Source organism: Chrysemys picta, chromosome 6 (genome assembly GCF_011386835.1).
Source record: "Chrysemys picta bellii isolate R12L10 chromosome 6, ASM1138683v2, whole genome shotgun sequence".
Taxonomy (NCBI): domain Eukaryota; kingdom Metazoa; phylum Chordata; order Testudines; family Emydidae; genus Chrysemys; species Chrysemys picta.
Genome location: NC_088796.1, coordinates 60,333,902 through 60,353,558, shown reverse-complemented (window position 1 = coordinate 60,353,558; position 19,657 = coordinate 60,333,902). Strand labels below are relative to the sequence as shown.

Sequence of the window (19,657 nt, the reverse complement as noted above, 5' to 3'; positions counted from 1 at the left end):
AGGCAATGCATTCCAGCCACATCCCCAACATGTCTCCAATCTCTCCCCTATGCTGGGGGCTCTCCGCATATAGAGTATTCCCAGAGGGCTATTTCTGCCCACTGCTACACTGGCTACATAATACAAAAGGTCGTTAGTATAGTTGAGAGATAGGCTTCTTGTCTGGAAACTACTCTTCTGTCTTCCCCCAGGAACAGCACCCTCCTAGAACTACATATAACAGATTATTTTAAAGTAATATCTCCTTCAAGTCTGTCAATTAAAGTAGCTATTGGTAACATGTGACATAAAGGTCCTACCAGAGCACCTTCCTCCCCATTTTTGAAGTGTTCATTTAGTTGTAGCTATTATTTCAGGCCAACTGCACGCTCAAGCAGACATCAGTTAGCCCTTAGCTAGATGGGAAAGTTTTACTAGTTATACTAGTAAAATTATACCAGCATCTCTCTAGCTCTCTTTCTCACACTTACATACCCCCGCCCTGTGTGAACACTTATTCCATTATGAAGGTTTTGTTGTTGTTTAGATTAAACTCCTCCCCAGGTAACATAAACTAAACTGAAAAAAAGGCAATTTTACACCAGAATACCAATGTCTGCATGGAGAATTATCCCAGTAGAGCTGTAGCACTTAAACTGACACCTTCGGCTACACTGAAAAAGCATTCCCATGTTGACAAGGTCTTACACTCTGTTCTGATTTTCAAACTTTTCTTCACAACCATGATGTCTAGAAGTGTTTGTTTGTTTTTATTTGAATTGATTTGGGGTTTTTTTATCATGAAAGCGAAAACTATGATCTCAAATATGATTCTAGGAGCAGGAGCCATAGGTACTGGCCTGTAGTGCCTATGTCAGGGGTCTCAAACACGCGGCCCGCTGTTTGGTGGCATTTAGGACTTTCCAGGAGGGAGGGGGGAGGAATGGGGATGCGGTGCGCTCAGGGGAGGAGGCGGAGAAGAGGCGGGGCTGGGGTGGGGATTTGAGGAAGGGATTGGACTAAGGGCAGGGAGGGGGCAGGGTAGGGGCAGGGCCTCATGGACTAGATGAGCAGTCTGAGGTATGAAGTTCAGCATGTATGATTCTTTGCTGTGAGTAGTTGGGAAGAATGTTTGTTAAAAGTGGCAATGTATTTTGTATGAATAGTTACTTTAAAAAGTTCCTGCCATTACAGCTATGTTGATAGACTGTTAGTGTAGATCATCAGTGTTACTGACCACATAAGCAATAGTTACAGGTGTTTATTAAAACTCCTCTTTGCATTACAGTTTTTAAAAAGTTAATACATTGACTTTTAATAGCATACCATATTACTCATTTTTTACTATACTTTTGTATCGTTGTATGAAAAGATTTCAGTGATGCGGCCCTCTGGCCAATGTTCTAGTCCTCATGTGTCCCTCGTGGTGATTTGAGTTTGAGATCCCTGGCCTTTGTCTTTATCTGGCTCCAGTCACATTCATAAAAATATATGTTAAGCTTTCATTAAATCCATCAAAAATGTTTTGTTAGGGTCAATGAACTTTTATTTTAAAGGGAAAATTGTCAAGAGTTAATAATATTGTATATAAAGGTGGTTTGGATTAGTTCACCAAACTGGGCTGCCTAGTTCTGCTTTTTTTCCTTTAACTATAGTACAGAATATCCTTTGCCAGAATTTCAGTACTAAGACTCTTGGAGAAAAGTGCTTGGAAAAGATAAATTTAATATATGGAATAAGCATAGATATCTACCTTATGCCTTCTGCAGGTTTATTGTGTGAATCTACATAGTTGTGAAAACAGGAATAACACTGCGCAATAGTCCATATAAACTGGGACTTTCACTTTTGAATCAGTCCAACTCATGATAAATTACCATATGATGATGGAATAATACCTGTATGAATAATATTTGTCTACTGACTCAGCTCATACAATGATCTTTGCAGGAGCCAAATGAGTAAGAGCAGAGCCAGAGCCTAAGCCCTGTAATATCCTCACATTATTTTTCCAAATTAATTTTAGAATTACAGAAAACACTGTACAATTCTGATGTAATCTTTCATACCATATAAAGGTATTTTAATCCACTCACATTTCTGAGAGAGAGAATTTAGCACCTAGATATTTCAGCAATCGGCACTCTAAGTACCATGGATACTGTAATAGATAGATAGATCTTAGTTGGATACCAAACTATTGGTCCTCTTTGTTGCAAATTCTTGGACTAGTAATAAAGAGTGGCCAAGTAGCACCAGTGTGTTGTGTTATTTCAGCTGGGAAAGCCGCAGTGTGAACTAATACCGGACACCTAACTCAAAACAACTTAAATCACTTTATTCTATCAGCAGGGAGCCTGTTTTCTGGTCATTTAGGTATGGTGTGCTGTTACACTGTATAGCAAGCATAACATGTCCAACATGTCTAAAAAAATGAAGACTTGTATTGAATAGTCTATTTTCAGATCAGAAAGCAGTTGTGAACTCATCTAGCAACCCTCTGCAGTTGAAGTAATGTGAGGAAATGATACAAAGTGGGCATGAAGTGAAAGCAAGCTAGTGGTTCTATCTCCATAGACTATGAATCACTGCACACACACAAAAATGGAATGCTTGGTTGTTTATGTTCTTGAGCATACATAATTGTAATGCAGTTTTCATTCTGTAACTGTCTCACCTGAGCTGTTCCTGTATTGTGTCAAACAAGTGTTTGTAGGGATGGGGCAGGATGTATTGCTCCCAAACAAAAAAGAAGTTCCTAAATACCAAAAGCATCTTGAGACTGGAATAAGGAAACAACTAAGATCAAGTTTCTCTGCTGTAGCTGACATCTGCTCAGTACAGCAGGGAGGAATGGCCATAAGGGAGCCAGTTACAGCTCCCCAGTTCTTTGCACGGCTCTGCCCTACTTTGTCTGCACTAATCTAGGGCCTGCTCTAACTTAAGCAAGTTGGCAGCAGTTCCAAGGGACCATTCGCCAGCTGGAGATAGCTAGAGGGCCAAGCACTTTACTTACACCCCATTTCTGCCTTCAGCACCCTCTGTAGAGAATGATACAAGAGGTGGCTATGCCAATTGCTGGGGGACTTCCCCATAGTAGAAGAGATACAGGTGATTTCCCCAGTGTTAGTGCCACCTGACCACTGGCATTGTGCAAAGGATGCTAGTGAGGAAAGCTGCCCTATGCACTCACAAAGGGGCCATGCACAGTCTAGTCCAAAGTTGGCATTTATATATTTAAAGGTCCCTGCCACAAAAATAAAAAAATTCACTGAGATAAAAATTTCCCTCAGACTCGCCAAATACTATTTTTAAAGATATAAAAATAGAAATAATTTACTTCAGGTTATATTCAGAGATGATTAGTTGCAATAAAATGCGCTCTGGTCTCATCATTCATCAGCCTACAATACAGCTGCTATTTATCCCTTGTGTATACTCTGAGGCAAACTGAAAGAGTACTTTTGAAGTGTTCATTTAGTTGTAGAAGCAGCTACATATACTGTGATCCAATATATCATAAACAGCTGGAATAAATCACAGTATGCTTCAAAAGTATGGTATGCAAAAGTGGCTGAAAGCAATACTAGCCTTTAAAAAAGCCAATAAAAACATTGGCATAGCAAGGAAGCTGTGCAAATTACTATTTTATATACCTTTCTAAGGAAATTAAATCACACTTATCATGAGAGATAAATCAATCAAAATCTTCAAAGTGACTAGCACAATGGAAATATTTACAAAAGTCTTACATTAAGTGCTGACAAGCCCAGAAGTCAGAAAATTCAAACCTGAATCTGAAATTCCATCTTTAGCCTTGCGTATAGTTACTGCAGCATGTGGTATGTAAAATTGCCTATTGCTTAGAGACCACTGCAATCTCTAGGCCAGGGGTCGGCAATCTTCGGCACGCGGCTCGCCAGGGTAAGCACCCTAGTGGGCCGGGCCAGTTTATTTACCTGCTGACGTGGCAGGTTTGGCCGATCGTGGCCCCCACTCGCCGCGGTTCGCCGTCCCGGGCCAATGGGGGCGGCGGGAAGCGGAGCGGGCCGAGGGATGTGCTTAGTTAAACAGGCAAAACTGGACTTTTACCAATATTGGTTGTTTTGCTTGGAGTGGGTGGAATAACCTATACTGGCAAAAGCACACTTTTGCAGGTATAAGATGCATCCACATTAGGAGCACTTTGCCAGTATATAATATGCTGGTACAAACAGACAGTGCTCATGGACCTTGTCTTTACTGCAAAAACAAAAAGTGGGATAACTAATGTGCATTAGCTACCGTGCTGTAAAATCCTAATGCAGACAAGACATTGTAGTTGTTACCATAAAGTGGCTAGGCAAGATCAACACTATATTCCTTTCTGTGGTTGACCTTGCCTAGTTTACCTCACAGTAAACCCCACTCCCCAACCACTCTGAGGCAGGATCAAATATACCTAGACCATCCCTCACAGATGTTTGTCTAACCTGTTCTTAAAAGTCTTCAATGATGAGGATTCCGTAACTTCCTTGGTGTAACCTATTCCAGTACTTAATTATCCTTATAGTTAGAAAGATTTTCCTAATATCCAACCTAACTCTCCCTTTTTGCAAATTAAGCTCAATACTTCTTGTCCTACCTTCAGTGAACATGGAGGACAATTGATCATCCTCCTTTTTATAAAAGCCCTTAACATACTTGAAGGTGATTATCAGGTCCGTTCCCCCCACTGCCTCCCAATCTTCTTTTCTCAAGACTAAACATGCCCAATTTTTGTAACCTTTTCTCATTGGTCAGGTTTTCTAAAATTTTAACATTTTTGTTGCTCTCCTCTGGATGCTCTCCAATTTGTCCACATCTTTCTTAAAGCATGACACCCAAAACTGGACACAGTACTCCAGCTGAGGTCCCCCATTGCTGAATAGAGCAGGAAAAATTCCTTCTGGTGCCTTACATACCACACTCCAGTTGATAAACTCCAGAATGCCATTTGCCTTTTTCACAACTGCATCACATTGTTGACTCATATTCAATTTATGATCCACTATAACGTCCAGATCCTTTTCTGCAGTACTGCTGTCTAGCCAGTTATTCCCCATTTTATATTAGTGTATTTGATTTTTTCCTTTCTAAATGTGATACTTAGCACTTGCTTTACTGAATTTCATCTTATTCATTTCAGACCAATTCGCTGGTATATCAAGATCATTTTGAACTCTAATCCTCTCCTCTAAAGTGATTGCAACCCCTCCCAGGTTGGTGTCATCCGCAAATTTTGTAAGTATATTCTCTTCTCTATCATCTAAGTCACTAATGAAAATATTATAGTACCGAACCCGGGTCAAACTCTGGTGGGACCCCCTTTAGATAAATCCAGCCAGTTTGACAGTGAATCTTAGATAATTACTCAACTGTATGTTTTTTGACCAGTTGTGGACCCACCCTATAGTACTTTCATCTAGAACACATTTTCCTAGTTTGCTTATGGGAAAGTCATGTGGGACTATGTCAAAAGCCTTCCTAAAATCAAAATATATCATGTCTACTGCTTCCCCCCACACCTCCACAAAGTCAGTAACGCTATCAAAAAAGGAAATCAGTTTTGTTTGCCGTGATTTGTTCTTGACAAATCCATGTTGGCTATTATTTATGACCTTATTTCCCTTTAGATGCTTACAAATTGATTTTTACAGCTGGCTAGCTAATGTACTTTAGCTATTCTTGTAGCAAAAACAAACCTTTTTTGCATTGAAGACAAAACCACACTAAATTGTGCAGACCTGTTATCCTAAAATAGTTAACAATGTTGACATTAAAATGATCATCACTTGGCAGCTGCATTAACAGCTTATTGAGATGAATGGGACAGTCTGATTTTAAGATTAAATTAGATAAGTTTATGGAGGGAATGGTTTAATGGTAAAACATAATTGGTGGGGAATACCGAGCAATAGCAGGTAAATAGTATAATGACTAACAAGGGTCAGGCTGGAGACTCTTGCCCACATGCTCGGGGTCTTACTGATCGCCATATTTGGGGTCGGGAAGGAATTTTCCTCCAGGGTAGATTGGCTGAGGCCCTGGAGGTTTTTTGCCTTCCTCTGCAGCATGGGGCAGGGATCGCTAGCAGGAGGGTTCTCTGCAAATTGAAGTCACCAAGACACAGGATTTGGAACTTCATCAGCAGAGTCAAGGGAAGGGTAGGGACGGTTTTGTGGCCTGCAGCATGCAGGGGGTCAGACCAGATGATCATAATGGTCCCTTCTGACCTTAAAGTCTATAAGTCTATAAGTCTATAAGTGCACAGTTCTCTGGATTATGGTTTCAGGCTCACTGCAGACTCCGGGTATGTCTACACTTAAACCGATACAGTGGCACAGCTGCCTTCCCACAGCTGCACCACTGTAGCACTTCAGTGTAGACACTGCCTACACCGATGTGAGGCATTCTTCCACTGGTATACGTAATCCATCTCCCCGAAAGAAGGTAGCTAAGTCAATGGAAGAATTCTTCCATCAAACTAGCACTGTCTACACTGGGGGTTAGGATGGCATAGTACGTCTCTCAGGGATCTGGATTTTTCATACCCCTTAGGCCTGGTCTACACTAGGAATTAGATCAGTATAACTGTGTCACTCAGGGGTGTGAAAAATACACTACGCAATTAAACTGACATAACCCCCAGTGTAGACAGCTCTATGTCGATGGGAAAATTCCTAGCTACCACCTCTCGGGAGGTGGATTACCTATGCCAACGGGAAAAGCCCTCCCATCAGTGTTGGTAGTGTCTTCACTGAAGCGCTACTGTGACACTGCTGCAGCATTCTACAGCCATGTCTACACTACCACTTATGTCAGCAAAACTTATGTCACTCAGCGATGTGAAAATACACCCCTCAAACAACATAAGTTATGCTATGTCAGCAGGAGAGCTTCACATTGGGGGTGCCTGGGGCCACTCGTTGGGAGTGGTTTAATTATGTTGATGGAAGAGTTCTCTCCAACCAACATAAAGCGGCTACCTGTGAGATTTTACAGCGGCGCAGCTGCATTGGTACAGCTGTGCCACTGTAAGCTCTCTAGTATAGACATATCCTAAGTGTAGACAAGGTCTGAGAGACATAGCTATGCCTGTGTAAGTTCCCAGTGTAGATCAGTCCTCACACAGATGTCTCTGCAGTTACACGTGATTCACATTGTTGAAGTTTTCTTTGCAACCATAAGACTAGACACTTATTTCTTCTATCAAATGAAATCTGAGACTCTAGGGAACAAGACCATAGCTTCAAAGTGATGCTGGTATGGCCTATGGGCACATACTGGTTGTTTCTTAGTCCTGGCCCTAACCGTCCCTAATACACTGTTAGATCTGAGCCTTCGTGTCCACATGCAAAAGTTTCTGCAACAGTGCATGGGACATCATACCTGTGTTCCATCTGCTATGACTATCTTCTCTTCCTTCAGTATTGACTTCTGCCACAATGTCTACCAGAAATGAACCAACTATAATGACTTGGCTCAGGAGTGGTTGGGGAAAGTCTCGGCATATGCAATTTCAAAACATATATTCATACATTTACTATGTCTAGCAAATGCACTTGCTTGGAGCTACTCTCATCACCGCTGCATGCTGCATTAGGTCATTGTACCATTGCAGTGCGGCTTTGCTATAGACTGAAAACACTGTCGTTGCAGCTGTGACAATGCCCTTGGCCCTCCTAGCACTAACTCTACAAGTCCATCTGCTATCTCCTTCCTCAAAACCAGTTTGGGTCTGCCTCATCCTTCATCTCACCTCCAGACAAGTATGGACTGTAAACAACATCCTCATTGACCATCCCACTCCTGTCCCGCCATCAGTCCTAATGATCCAATAATGACATTTTCAAAATGGCCTTGTCCTCCTCGGCCACTTCAAAAAAAATTTGGAAATCCAAATCTGAATGCATGAACTAAGCAAAAATTTTTGAGTTGTTCAAAAAACACCAGTGCAAGATAATCATATAGAAATGACATAAAGCCTCAAAAGTTGAATACAAAATTATAAATTGGATATTTACACATGGCTGTCCTGTCACAAACCTATTGTGGATTATTGCCTCTATCCCACATCTCCCGCCACAGAACGTCTATGATTTGTAGTGTAGTTGTAGCTGTGCTGGTCCCAGAATACTAGAGAGACAAGGTGTTTGACGTAATAGCTTTTATTGACCAATCTCTGTTGGTGAAAGAGGGACAAGTTTGCAAGCTTACTCAGAGCTCTTCTTCAGGTTTTCATGTTATAAAAGTTACTAATAAAACTATGTTATATGTCATCTTTGCTGCTCTGCCCATTTGGAAGTAGGGCTTGCCCTAAACTGGGAGGTAAAAAGTAGGGGTGTGATAAGCAGGGCCTTTGTCAGGGCTCACACTCACGCAGCTTCAGAAACCTCCACCCCCATCTTCTCCTCTGTCACTTTCCCTTCTCTGAGGGGAGGGGCCACCTCCTGTCACTTTCTCACAGGGAGAGGCTACCTCCTCTCCATTGAAAAATTACAGTGCGTTCACCCTGAACACACCCTACATCATATATACCCATACAGAACTGAGTCCCTTTACCATATTTACATTCTGATTGTATACTCACTAATTCAGCCATTTCAGATCTAATAGAACTGAAATAAACACCATTAAATTCTTGCTCTCTCAAGTTTCTCTCTAAAGCACTATTTTTAGGAGATGTTGAATGATATCTAGGAAGGAAACCTTTATTGCTGAGGAGATTATTCTGGGGCTGGGAGCAATAGGGGAGAGAGAGGAATGCTTCCAGAAAGAAAACCCTTTCCTTATGTAAAAAACAGCCATTCTGTATTGACTCTGAACTTCCTACCTCCTCTTAAGAATGAGCTGGAGGAAGAAGCGGGATGTGTTACCTGTCTGCTTGAACTGACTGGATGGTTGAGCAGCTTGTCCTAATTTATTAAAAGAATGAGAGCGGGGGGGAACCTGAGTTTTGATGGTCTGTCCCTCACAGGGCACTTTACATTGACAAATTAGGCCACAAGTGCCCAAAGGAGCTACAGCAAGCTAGAGGGGGAATCCGCTAAGAGTATGGCTTTGTTTGCAAGGATTCCTTTAGAACAGAGTCTAACAGCATTTATGTCCCCTAAATGTCAGGTGTCCTTGAAAGGTGGAGACATCAATTTTATCTTGTCACTGAAATCTTTGGACCAGGCAGAGCTACGGGGCTCTCCTGGTAACACCAAGGAGCTAATTAGATTTGCTTCCAACTTAATGAAATCCTGAGTAAAGTCATTAAGAGTTTAGATGGCAATAATTGACTTAGAAAGAAGCTAGTGAGATTCCATAGGGAACTACTTTATCTGACTATAGAGGTGAGATTCATTCTATGGATGCTCTGGAAATGTAAAATTCATAAATGGTGGCTCCCAACTGAGAATCTGCAATCTTGACATTTCTGTACAAGACCTTTTCTGTATTATGGTCCCGCACATCCCTAAGGGATACATTGGAGTCTAATGGGCCCACAGAGGATTTGTTGCAGGGTGCTGAAGAAGGGGGAGCTAACAGAACCGCTTGTTTGATTGTATTAACATTCTTAGCTAGTCACTTGGGCTGCCCACCAACTAGCTACTTTTGATGCTCTCTCGTTTGATTGTTGCAGTGACCATGACCAGTACTATAAGGCCTAGAGTTATATAAAGAAACTGTCCACCAATTAGCTACTTTTTCTTAATGAAAACCAACATACACTTTTCTTTCTTGGAATTTTTTGGGAATAAAGGAAACATTTATCATAATTTCTTAAATTTGGCTAAATTTACAAAGATCTAGTGATATAATTAAGTAGATCAGCTCTTGCTGAGAGACTCTAGAGGGCTGTGCCTCTAAGGCTCAGAACCACTTCTCCATACCCTAATTTCAACCATAACAAGGCAATAACCACTTTAAGCTGTGTGAAACCTAAAGTGTCACATGAAAATCTAGGTCCACTCCTGAAGATCCAGCCTCTCCCTGTGTAGTAAAGCTCACTCATGAGCCATGTTGCCATAAGCTCCCTCTCCAAAGGCGGCATAGTCCCTCATGCTCACCCTCCCAGGTGGGAAAAGTTAAAGGAGAGGAGTTTTTATATCTAATAAACCCCAGAGTAGATTTCTAAATTCACTGGATTTCTAGCAATGAGACTACTCCCATAAATAAGTATTACTCATGCAGGATCAGTTCAAAATTTACTAATGTAATATAGTATAACATAAGTTCCAGACTGTTGTTCTCTTCAAGTTTGTCTCAGTACTATAGCTCTTTGCATGGACATTTTTCACAGATAAGTGAATTCCATAATAAATAATATGTTTGTACTTATACAGCTCCTTTCATTACAGGATCTCAAAGCACCTTACAAAGATGGGTAAGTAAGTCTCATCTCCATTTGTAGATGCAAAAATGAAGTGCAAAGAAGTTATGTCTCTTGCCCATGGTCACTGGCAGAAGCATAAATAAGATACAGGTCTCTCTACTCAATCACATTATTAATTTATTTATTATTTCTGTAGAGACTAGGAGCCCTAGTCATGGGCCAGGAATCCATTGTGCTAGGCACTGTGCAAACTCTGATTCCATATTTTACATTTCTATAACCCCTCCCTCATTCACCACCGTACAATAACCTCATTCCTGATCCCAATGTTTTTCTGCATTGTCCTAGGGTAAAATCCTGGCCCCGTTAAAGTCAATGGCAAAATCCCATTGATTTCAATGGAGTCAGAATTTCACCCTTAGTACATTATGATATTACTATTCCTCATAAGACATAATTTTCTTTATAAAGGAATGGGTGGTTTTTTATTTGTTTTCTTTTCTTTTTCCCTGGTTGATAGTTGTTGGGTTATTTTTTAATTACACAGTAAAATATATTTATCTGTCTAACACAATGGCTCTCATTAGGTACCTGATTTTTCCACCAAAACTCACAAGTCTTCATTTCAAATGTATAGCACAAATCTAAAGCCTGGAAACTAATGTGGCAGGCAATCATTCCTAGTCATACTTGACTGTTGTGGATGAATGAATGAGCTTCATAGAGCAAACGTAAACCAAAACCAAATGAACATAAATAAGCTGTTTTCACCAGTTCCAGCCTAAATCTAAATTTAAACGTCCCTTCAACAAAATAAAAAGCTTACAACTGAAGAAAAGAGACATTTTATTGTATAATATGGGTCAGCAAAATCAGATATCTTTAAAAATGCACGTGGGAAACAAGCTGGCAATTACTTTATCACAGGGTGGGATGCACAGTTTTAGTAGTCAGAAGTTATAACAACAGAGGTGGTATTCTGACAGAGCCATAGGAGTGAATGGTGACTACAACTATTTATAGCAAATGGGATAAACAAACACTTTTACTATAACAGCAAACAGGGCTATTTTGTAAAGAAAACACACTGAGGCATGTTCCTATTTAAGGAACGGTATCTAAACCTGTGGGACAATAAGAATGGTGCAGGAAAAGAGAAGAAACCCAAATGTCTGCTACATGTTAAATTACATATAAATTATAGGCTGGAGACTCAAAGAAATTATAGTGAGGAACAATATATTCTTCTAATTGGTTAAATGATTCTCCAGTATAACATAGGTTTATAAAACATGTACTGCAAAAAGACTGAAATTCTATTTATGGGGAAATTATAATGCGAATGCAAAAAATCTGATTGTATTTTAACAAGGAATCGGTTTAACAAATAAACTCTATTACTGGGAAAGTATATCAAGGTTGACATGCTAGTAATCATGCAAAAGTGAAGTGGAATACATTATTTTTTTAAATAACCTATATAGTCATAATTTTTAAATATATGTGCAAATAACAAATCTAAAACAATGAAATTATATACCAAATAATATGAAACAAGGCCAAGGTCAAGAAAAACATGTAACACAGCAAAGATGCCCTAAATACATAAAATACACAAAATTGCAGATAATCTTCTCCTACTCTCACAGTTAAAAAAAAAAAGTCCTTCTATTTTTAGTTAACGTCTTATACTACATCCTCACTGTCATGTTTTCCTAGAACTGGGAAACACAAAAAATATAACCACTTCCTTCCTCCTCATTCAGAACACCATGTTGAAAGTTAAGCAATAATTATCACTATTGTCTTCTAATATGATTCTGACTTGTATAGTACTCTTCATGTAAAGTCAACAAGTTTAATTATATATATTTCAATCATATATAGGATACTGAGAATAATTAAGAATGCATATTCTTATTTTAAAGATGAACTAAAAAGTAAAAGTTTGGCTCTGTGCTCTTGACTGCTTCTTTTTGATGTAGAATGATTGCGTCCAATTTTTGTATTTCTTTTTATTTGTATTTATTTATTTTAAATTTCTCTACTAGTTTTTAATATTGGAAATATTGGGTCCTCATATGCCAGATCCAAAGACAACTAAAAAAGAAAATGCTCAATTTCTTCAATTGATCTTAATCATACCAGTGAGAGTTTTCCAACATAGAAAAAGCCTGAGAGGATAGGAGACGCCGAGTCTTATACTATCTATGAATTAGCACCTCTACACTTTCATATAGGTTGGAGAGGGACGACTACAACTCAGATTGCAGCTTCTTGAGACATCACTGTGCATCACTGCCTCCAAAAATCTTCCTGAGATCCTCCAGCAGAAAGTAGGAAGTGAGAAACTAACATTTCTACTATTTAAAAAGGAAAAGCAGAAATAAAGTTTGACCAGTCTTTATACATCATACAGAAGTATGAAAGGACAAAAACATTTTGCTTTGCAGTTCACTTTTAATAACAACACAGACTCATACACCAGAAATCCCCTAGTTAAAAGCTAAAATAACATATAAATTCAGAGCCTCACCTTTAAACCACTTCTGCAATTCCCAGTGCTGGGCCAGCTGTGTGCCAGACAACTCCTTCAATGTAAATTAAAAGTAGTGTGAAGGCCAATGTAATTTATGCTGACTGTAAATCCCCCCAATGGGCCAATATAGCAACTGGGGATCAGCAAGATGTAGGGAAATCTTGGCCGTATCTCTATTTCCCAACCACAACCTCTGTATCAGCCATAAGTGTGATGCAGGCACTCTCACACCATCTCTATATTATTAGTGTATATCCCACACGCGGGTTATATTCCCATGAACAACTGTACCAGCTTTAAGGTCACTTTGCATTTGGCGTGTGATGACCCTGGCCATAATCTTCAACCATGAGGAAAATATACCTGACCAAGGTATATAACAGACTTATTTTTAAACATTTCATCTCCTTTTCATTCATCTGCATTGAAGACTGTTTTAACAAGTGAAAAAAATCATTTCACCATCACTGCCAAGGTACATGAAAGACACATTTTGATATATAGGGAGAAATGTTAATGGTTTGCCTGCTCATCTTTATGACTAGATTAATTAAATCTAACTCTGAGGACAAGAAACAAATATTTATTAATGTTTATGTTTTAGAAATATATGCCTTAAGTTTGCTTTTGTTAAAATAGGGCCCCCAATACTGCAGGCACTTATGCATGTACTTAACTTTTAGCACATAAGTAGTTCTAGTGTTTATAGAATCATGGCCTAAAATGTTAATAGGCAAAAACAAAAAGCTAAATACAAAAACACTATAAAAAAAATCTTTCTTTGAACTAGCCTTCTATTGTGTTCAGCACTTCCAACTGAAGCTTTAAGTATAGTTATTTCAGTTTATCATTGACTTGATTATATTTTCATTCCACCCTGTTAAATAAATTACCCTCTCTTTTAATCAATTCTCCCTAGTTTAAATCTTTTAAGCAATACTTTAGTCACAGTTTCCTAGCTAATTTAATCCATGAGCTACAAGAATTTATTCCTATTGACAAAAAATTATTGTTAATTGTGATTAGATGTCTTGATTCCTAGAAGTCAAATTATCATGACATGATTACATTGTATGTACTTGACTCCAAAAGTTGTAATGGTTATTTTCCAGATAAATTATTGATTGGTTTTTCCTACTTCTTAAATCCAAACCTTGGTTACCTTAGCAACTTTCCCATATCCACTGGGATTTAAAATGTTTCTGAGCAATAGGAGTTCTGCTGAAAAAAAGAAGACACATCATGCTGTGCAAGGTCGGACTTTTCACATATATCGTGTCCATAGGTAATGTTGCTATTTTAAGACACAGCATTTAATAAATTGATTGTTATCTACAAAGGTCTAATTTCAATGACTACTGTTTTTAAGCAACATAAAGCAAAGGATTGAATTTAATGGTAGAGCAAATTGTATGAATAAAGAACAGTTTCATTTCATTTCATGTGCCATTTACCTTTATTCTACAATTTTGTTGAATCTCTTGAAAAAAAAAACCCACCCAAGTGATGGCTATTATATTTACATAATCACAAAATAATTTCCAGCTATTGTTCTTTTCATCAACCTTTTTAAAAATAGTATCCCTATCTGTTTTGATATATACCTTCTGGGAATAAGCACTATACTCATGGGCTAAACTACAAATTAAATTTTAGGGGAACAGCCTAACACTGCATAAGATTAAATAAAACAATTCTACATTCTAAATAGTGCACTGTTCTTTTAATATGCCTCCCACTAGACTACATGTTCTTGGAGTTCTTTGCACTATTGTTCTACCCATCTGAGGCTGTTGGTCCCAGGATATGAGAGTGACAAGATGGGCTAGTGATATATTTTATTGGACCAACTGCTGTTGGTGAAAGAGACAAGTGAAGGAGAGCTTTGTGGAGCTCAAAAGCTTGTCTCTTTCACTAACAGAAGTTGGTCCAATAAAAGATATTAGCACACCCACCATCTCTCTCTTGGAGTTCTTGGAATTTAACAATGATATTACCTCTAATTTCACAAAGTCAATGACCAGTAGAGACACTAAATTACAAAATCCCAAATATATGCACGCCCAAATCCAGCACTCTAGAGGGTATGTTGAGTTGGATACATGAGGGATAGATGACCACTATGCAGGTCTACAAGGAAACTGTATGCAGGTTCTATTGCTTGCTACAAAAATGAACAACTGTACAGGCCTATATGAATGGTGTTTGCAGAGCTGATTGCTCGTAAAACAAATACAAATTACACAGTATCTAATTCTGCATAGCTAGTATTCAAGGTGGTATTTCAATAAATTCATAGAATCATAGAACTGGAAGGGATCTTGAGAGGTCATCTAGTCCAGTCCCCAGCACTCATGGCAGGACTAAGTATCTAGACCATTCCTGACAGGTGTTTGTCTAACCTGCTCTTAAAAATCTCCAGTGATGGTGATTCCACAACCTCCCTAGGCAATTTATTCCAGTGCTTAACCACCCTGACAGTTAGAAAATGTTTCCTAATGTCCAACCTAAACCTCCCTTGCTGCAATTTAAGCCCATTGCGTCTTGTCCTATCCTCAGAGGTTAAGAAAAACAATTTTTCTTCCTCCTCCTTGTAACAACCTTTTACATACTTGAAAACTGTTATCATGTCCCCTCTCAGTCTTCTCTTTTCCAGACTAAACAAACCCAATATTTTCAATCTTCTCTCATAGGTCATGTTTTCTAGACCTTTAATCATTTTTGTTGTTCTTCTCTGGACTCTCTCCAATTTGTCCACATCTTTCCTGAAATGTGGCGCCCAGAACAGGACACAATATTCCAGCTGAGACCTAATCAGCATGGAGTAGAGCGGAAGAATTACTTCTCAGGTCTTGCTTACAACATTCCTGCTAATGCATCCCAGAATTATGTTTGCTTTTTTTGCAACAGCGTTACACTGTTGACTCATATTTAGCTTGCGGTCCACTATGACCCCCACTTCCCTTTCCGCAGTACTCCTTCCTAGACAGTCATTTACCATTTTGTATGTGTGCAACTGATTGTTCCTTCCTAAGTGGAGTATTTTGCATTTGTCCTTGTTGAATTTCATCCTATTTACTTCAGACCATTTCTCTGATTTGTCCAGATCATTTTGAATTTTAATCCTATACTCCAAACCACTTGCAAACCCCCTCCCGCCCATCTTGGTATTGGCCACAAACTTTATAAGTGTACTCTCCATGCCATTGTCTAAATCATTGATGAAGATATTGAACAGAACCAGATCCAGAACTGATCCCACCGGGACCCCACTCGTTATGCCCTTCCAGCATAACTGTGAACCACTGATAACTACTCTCTGGGAATGGTTTTCCAACCAGTTTTGCACCCACCTTCTAGTAGCTCCATCTAGGTTGCATTTCCCTAGTTTATTTATGAGAAGGTCATGCGAGACAGTATCAAAAGCTTTACTAAAGTCAAGATATACCATGTCTACTGCTTCCCCCCATCCACAAGGCTTGTTACCCTGTCAAAGAAAGCTATCAGGTTAGTTTGACATGATTTGTTTTTGACCAATCCGTGCTGACTGTTACTTATCACCTTATTATCTTCTAGATGTTTGCAAATTGATTGCTTAAATATTTGCTCCATTATCTTTCCAGGTACAGAAGTTAAGCTGACTGGTCTATAATTCCCTGGGTTGTCCTTATTTCCCTTTTTATAGATGGGCCCTATATTTGCCCTTTTCCAGTCTTCTAGAATCTCTCCTGTCTTCCGTGACTTCTCAGAGATAATCGCTAGAGACTCAGATACCTCCTCAGTCAGCTCCTTGAGTATTCTAGGATGAATTTCATCAGGCCCTGGTGATTTGAAGAAATCTAATTTGTCCAAGTAATTTTTAACTTGTTCTTTCCCTATTTTAGACAATTGTATTGATACCTTATGAATGAAATACAAAAAGTGTACAAAAAGTTAAATTAATGTTATTACAGTAATCCACGGAAATTCTAAGTAGACATTTCCAAAAGTAGATGCTTTGAATAACTTTTTTTACAAACTACCTTACTATTGAAACATTATCAATAAGATCACATTTTTCATATGTACATTTAAAACAGTCAGTGATTCGGGCGCTCTTATTTCAGAGACCTGTACCTGTGGAGGCATGTTTTTAACATGTTCAAACGAGAAAATGAATAATTTAGTTGACAGACCACAAAATGTGCCCACATCATTCACCACTCCACCAGCATCATGAATTACACCTGAAGCATCTGTTTACACCTAATCTACAAGGTTCTCACAGTGTACTAAACAGTGCACAAATGATAAAAGAACAGGAGTACTTGTGGCACCTTAGAGACTAACAAATTTATCTGAGCATAACCTTTCGTGGGCTACAGCCCACTTCTTCGGATGCATAGAACGGAACATATATTGAGGAGATATATATATGTTCCATTCTATGCATCCGAAGAAGTGGGCTGTAGCCCACGAAGCTTATGCTCAAATAAATTTGTTAGTCTCTAAGGTGCCACAAGTACTCCTGTTCTTTTTGCGGATACAGACTAACACGGCTGCTACTCTGAAACCTGTCAAATGATAAAAGGGGGTGCTTTCTGGTAATACTCAGTTGTTCCTCCCATCCATACACTGACTATTTCATAGCTTTCTCCCAACACAGACTACCTTACATTTAAAACAAACAAACAAACAAACAAACAAACCCTTTATTGGTTAGATTAGGGGACAGCCATCTGGACCTCAGGGATTTTGTTCACTCAAGTGCATCTGAGATTTGGCATTCTATGGATTTTTAACTTAAAGTGATTGAATGACAATTAACTCAAATTAAAAAATGAATGTAGACAAAACCCATGTGAGAAATGGACTGTGGCAAATCTTGCGGGGGACAAAAGGTAGTGCTTAAAATGATTGTGCCCCTATTCCCCCTATCCCAGGTGACTGGGCCTATGATTATGCACAATAACAAGTACTTGCAAGATTGGGCCTCGCTTCTGATTAAAGTGACAAAACTGTAGAACATTTTTTTAAATGACCAGAGGTCCAGCTAACTAACCAGGGGCTGATCTGCTAGAATTAAAGTCTGTGGGAGTTTTGCCATTGACCTCAAAGGGAGGAGGATTGGACCAAAGGCTTTTCATTGTAAAAGCTCTTTTGTGGCTAATGTCTCCTATGGTCCCATCAATCTCCTGGGAGCCCCTGATGTTGCACTCTTGCACCAATGGGACTTTAGCAATGTTCTCCTGACGGGAATTCTCCCTCTCAGAACTAAAATACTTTAGGGGACCACTTGCCACAAACAAAAGGCGTTTCCAAAGCAGGATTCTATCTCCTTTGTCCCATTCTGTACAATAAACAAAGTAATCCTGATTTGTAGCCATGTGGCAATGACACTGCAGCAACTATAGCCTATTTCTTACTGACAGTAAAGTAAATCAAATACTGTAGGATAGTGAAAACTAAAAAAACATAAGTGCCTTATGATTGTTGTTACTGCATGTTCATCACCTTTTTTTTAAATGAACTAAAATGTTTAAAACTTTTTGCTTATTTTAGTATTGAATAAAATACAAAAGGAGATAGAAAAAAGTTGGCAAGAGAAATTTCCTTTTGTTTTTTTTTAATTTGCAATCTGTATAATCATGCATCTCTGATCACATCTGTTTTTTCCACATTCCCTCCCTCGTCCCTTCTGTATATGCACTAATCTATCATGCAGACGAAGGCACTGGAGGAATGCCTCAGTAACCAAACTACTGACCTTTTTACTGAAAAGCTCCTTGCCCCACAACATGTAGCTCTCTCTGGGCAAAACTGGCAACAGATGGGAGAAGGTATAGGAATGTCTCCTAACTCTTTCCCCTCCCTTCAACCATACTTCCCCCACCCCACTCCAAAAAAAAGCCTGAAATATCCTAAGAGATTTCCCTCTACTTATAAAAAAGAGCCTTTAGAAAGAAACAATTAAATATAGCTTCTTTTTTTTTTAACTGGAAGTGGATTTCTTAACTCTGGTGACTATATGATACCATCTCATGAAAAAAATAACCAGTTACTAGAAAGGGAATAGAGACTGTACAAATTTTAGGGCTCATCTACCTATAGAAGTTGCACTTTAAACTTCTATGTGTCCATGCCAATGCTGCACCAATTTAACTAAATCAGTTTAAGATCACACCTTTATTTAAACTGGTACAACTTTGCATCCATCTACAAAGCAGCTGAGAGGTGTAATTCCCAGCTGGGGTAGACGTACGCACAGGAGGCAATTCAGTTAGCTGCCCGAGTGTGTACCCAGGGGCCTGGGTGGGATTGTACATGGGTGACTAGGCCAAACTGCCAGGTGTGCTGCCGCAGTCACGTTGCTATTTTAGGCACTAGCTCAAGCAGAGTTAGTGCGTGTACATCTCCCCTGCTGGGAATTACACCTCCCAGAGGCTGTACAGACATAACCTTTGTGTGAAGACTATGCCTTTAGATTCTTTCTCTTAAAAAAAAATCTTACTTAAAATAAATACAACCTAGAAAGAAAAAAGAGAGTGGAAGGGTAGATATCAAATAAAACACATAAAAAACATAGCCCAGGCCATATGGCACTAATCTTGCAGCCTATAAACCATAGGCTCATCCTGCAATCAGATCCACAAACAAGACCCTTGACTCCCTTGCAGTGTCCCATTAGCTCTGTCCACACTAGGGAATTTTTGCAAAAGTTCCCCATCATTCAGTTAAAACAGTGAGAGCATTAGCTATACTGAAAGGGAAAGGCTGCCAATGACATTTTAAGCACTGTGTTTTAATGAAATGAATCG

General features: G+C 39.1%; 1 long non-coding RNA gene across 1 annotated transcript in view; it reads left to right on the top strand.

Annotated features, from left to right (window-relative positions):
* The window catches only part of LOC135984305 (uncharacterized), a 76,538-nt gene extending 64,878 nt beyond the window's left edge, over positions 1 to 11,660 (top strand). Inside the window, exons 3-4 of the long non-coding RNA XR_010602255.1 lie at positions 5,147 to 5,241; positions 10,347 to 11,660. This is a non-coding gene — a long non-coding RNA (uncharacterized LOC135984305). The remainder of the gene's footprint in view (positions 1 to 5,146; positions 5,242 to 10,346) is intronic.
* The last annotated feature ends 7,997 nt before the right edge of the window (positions 11,661 to 19,657 follow it).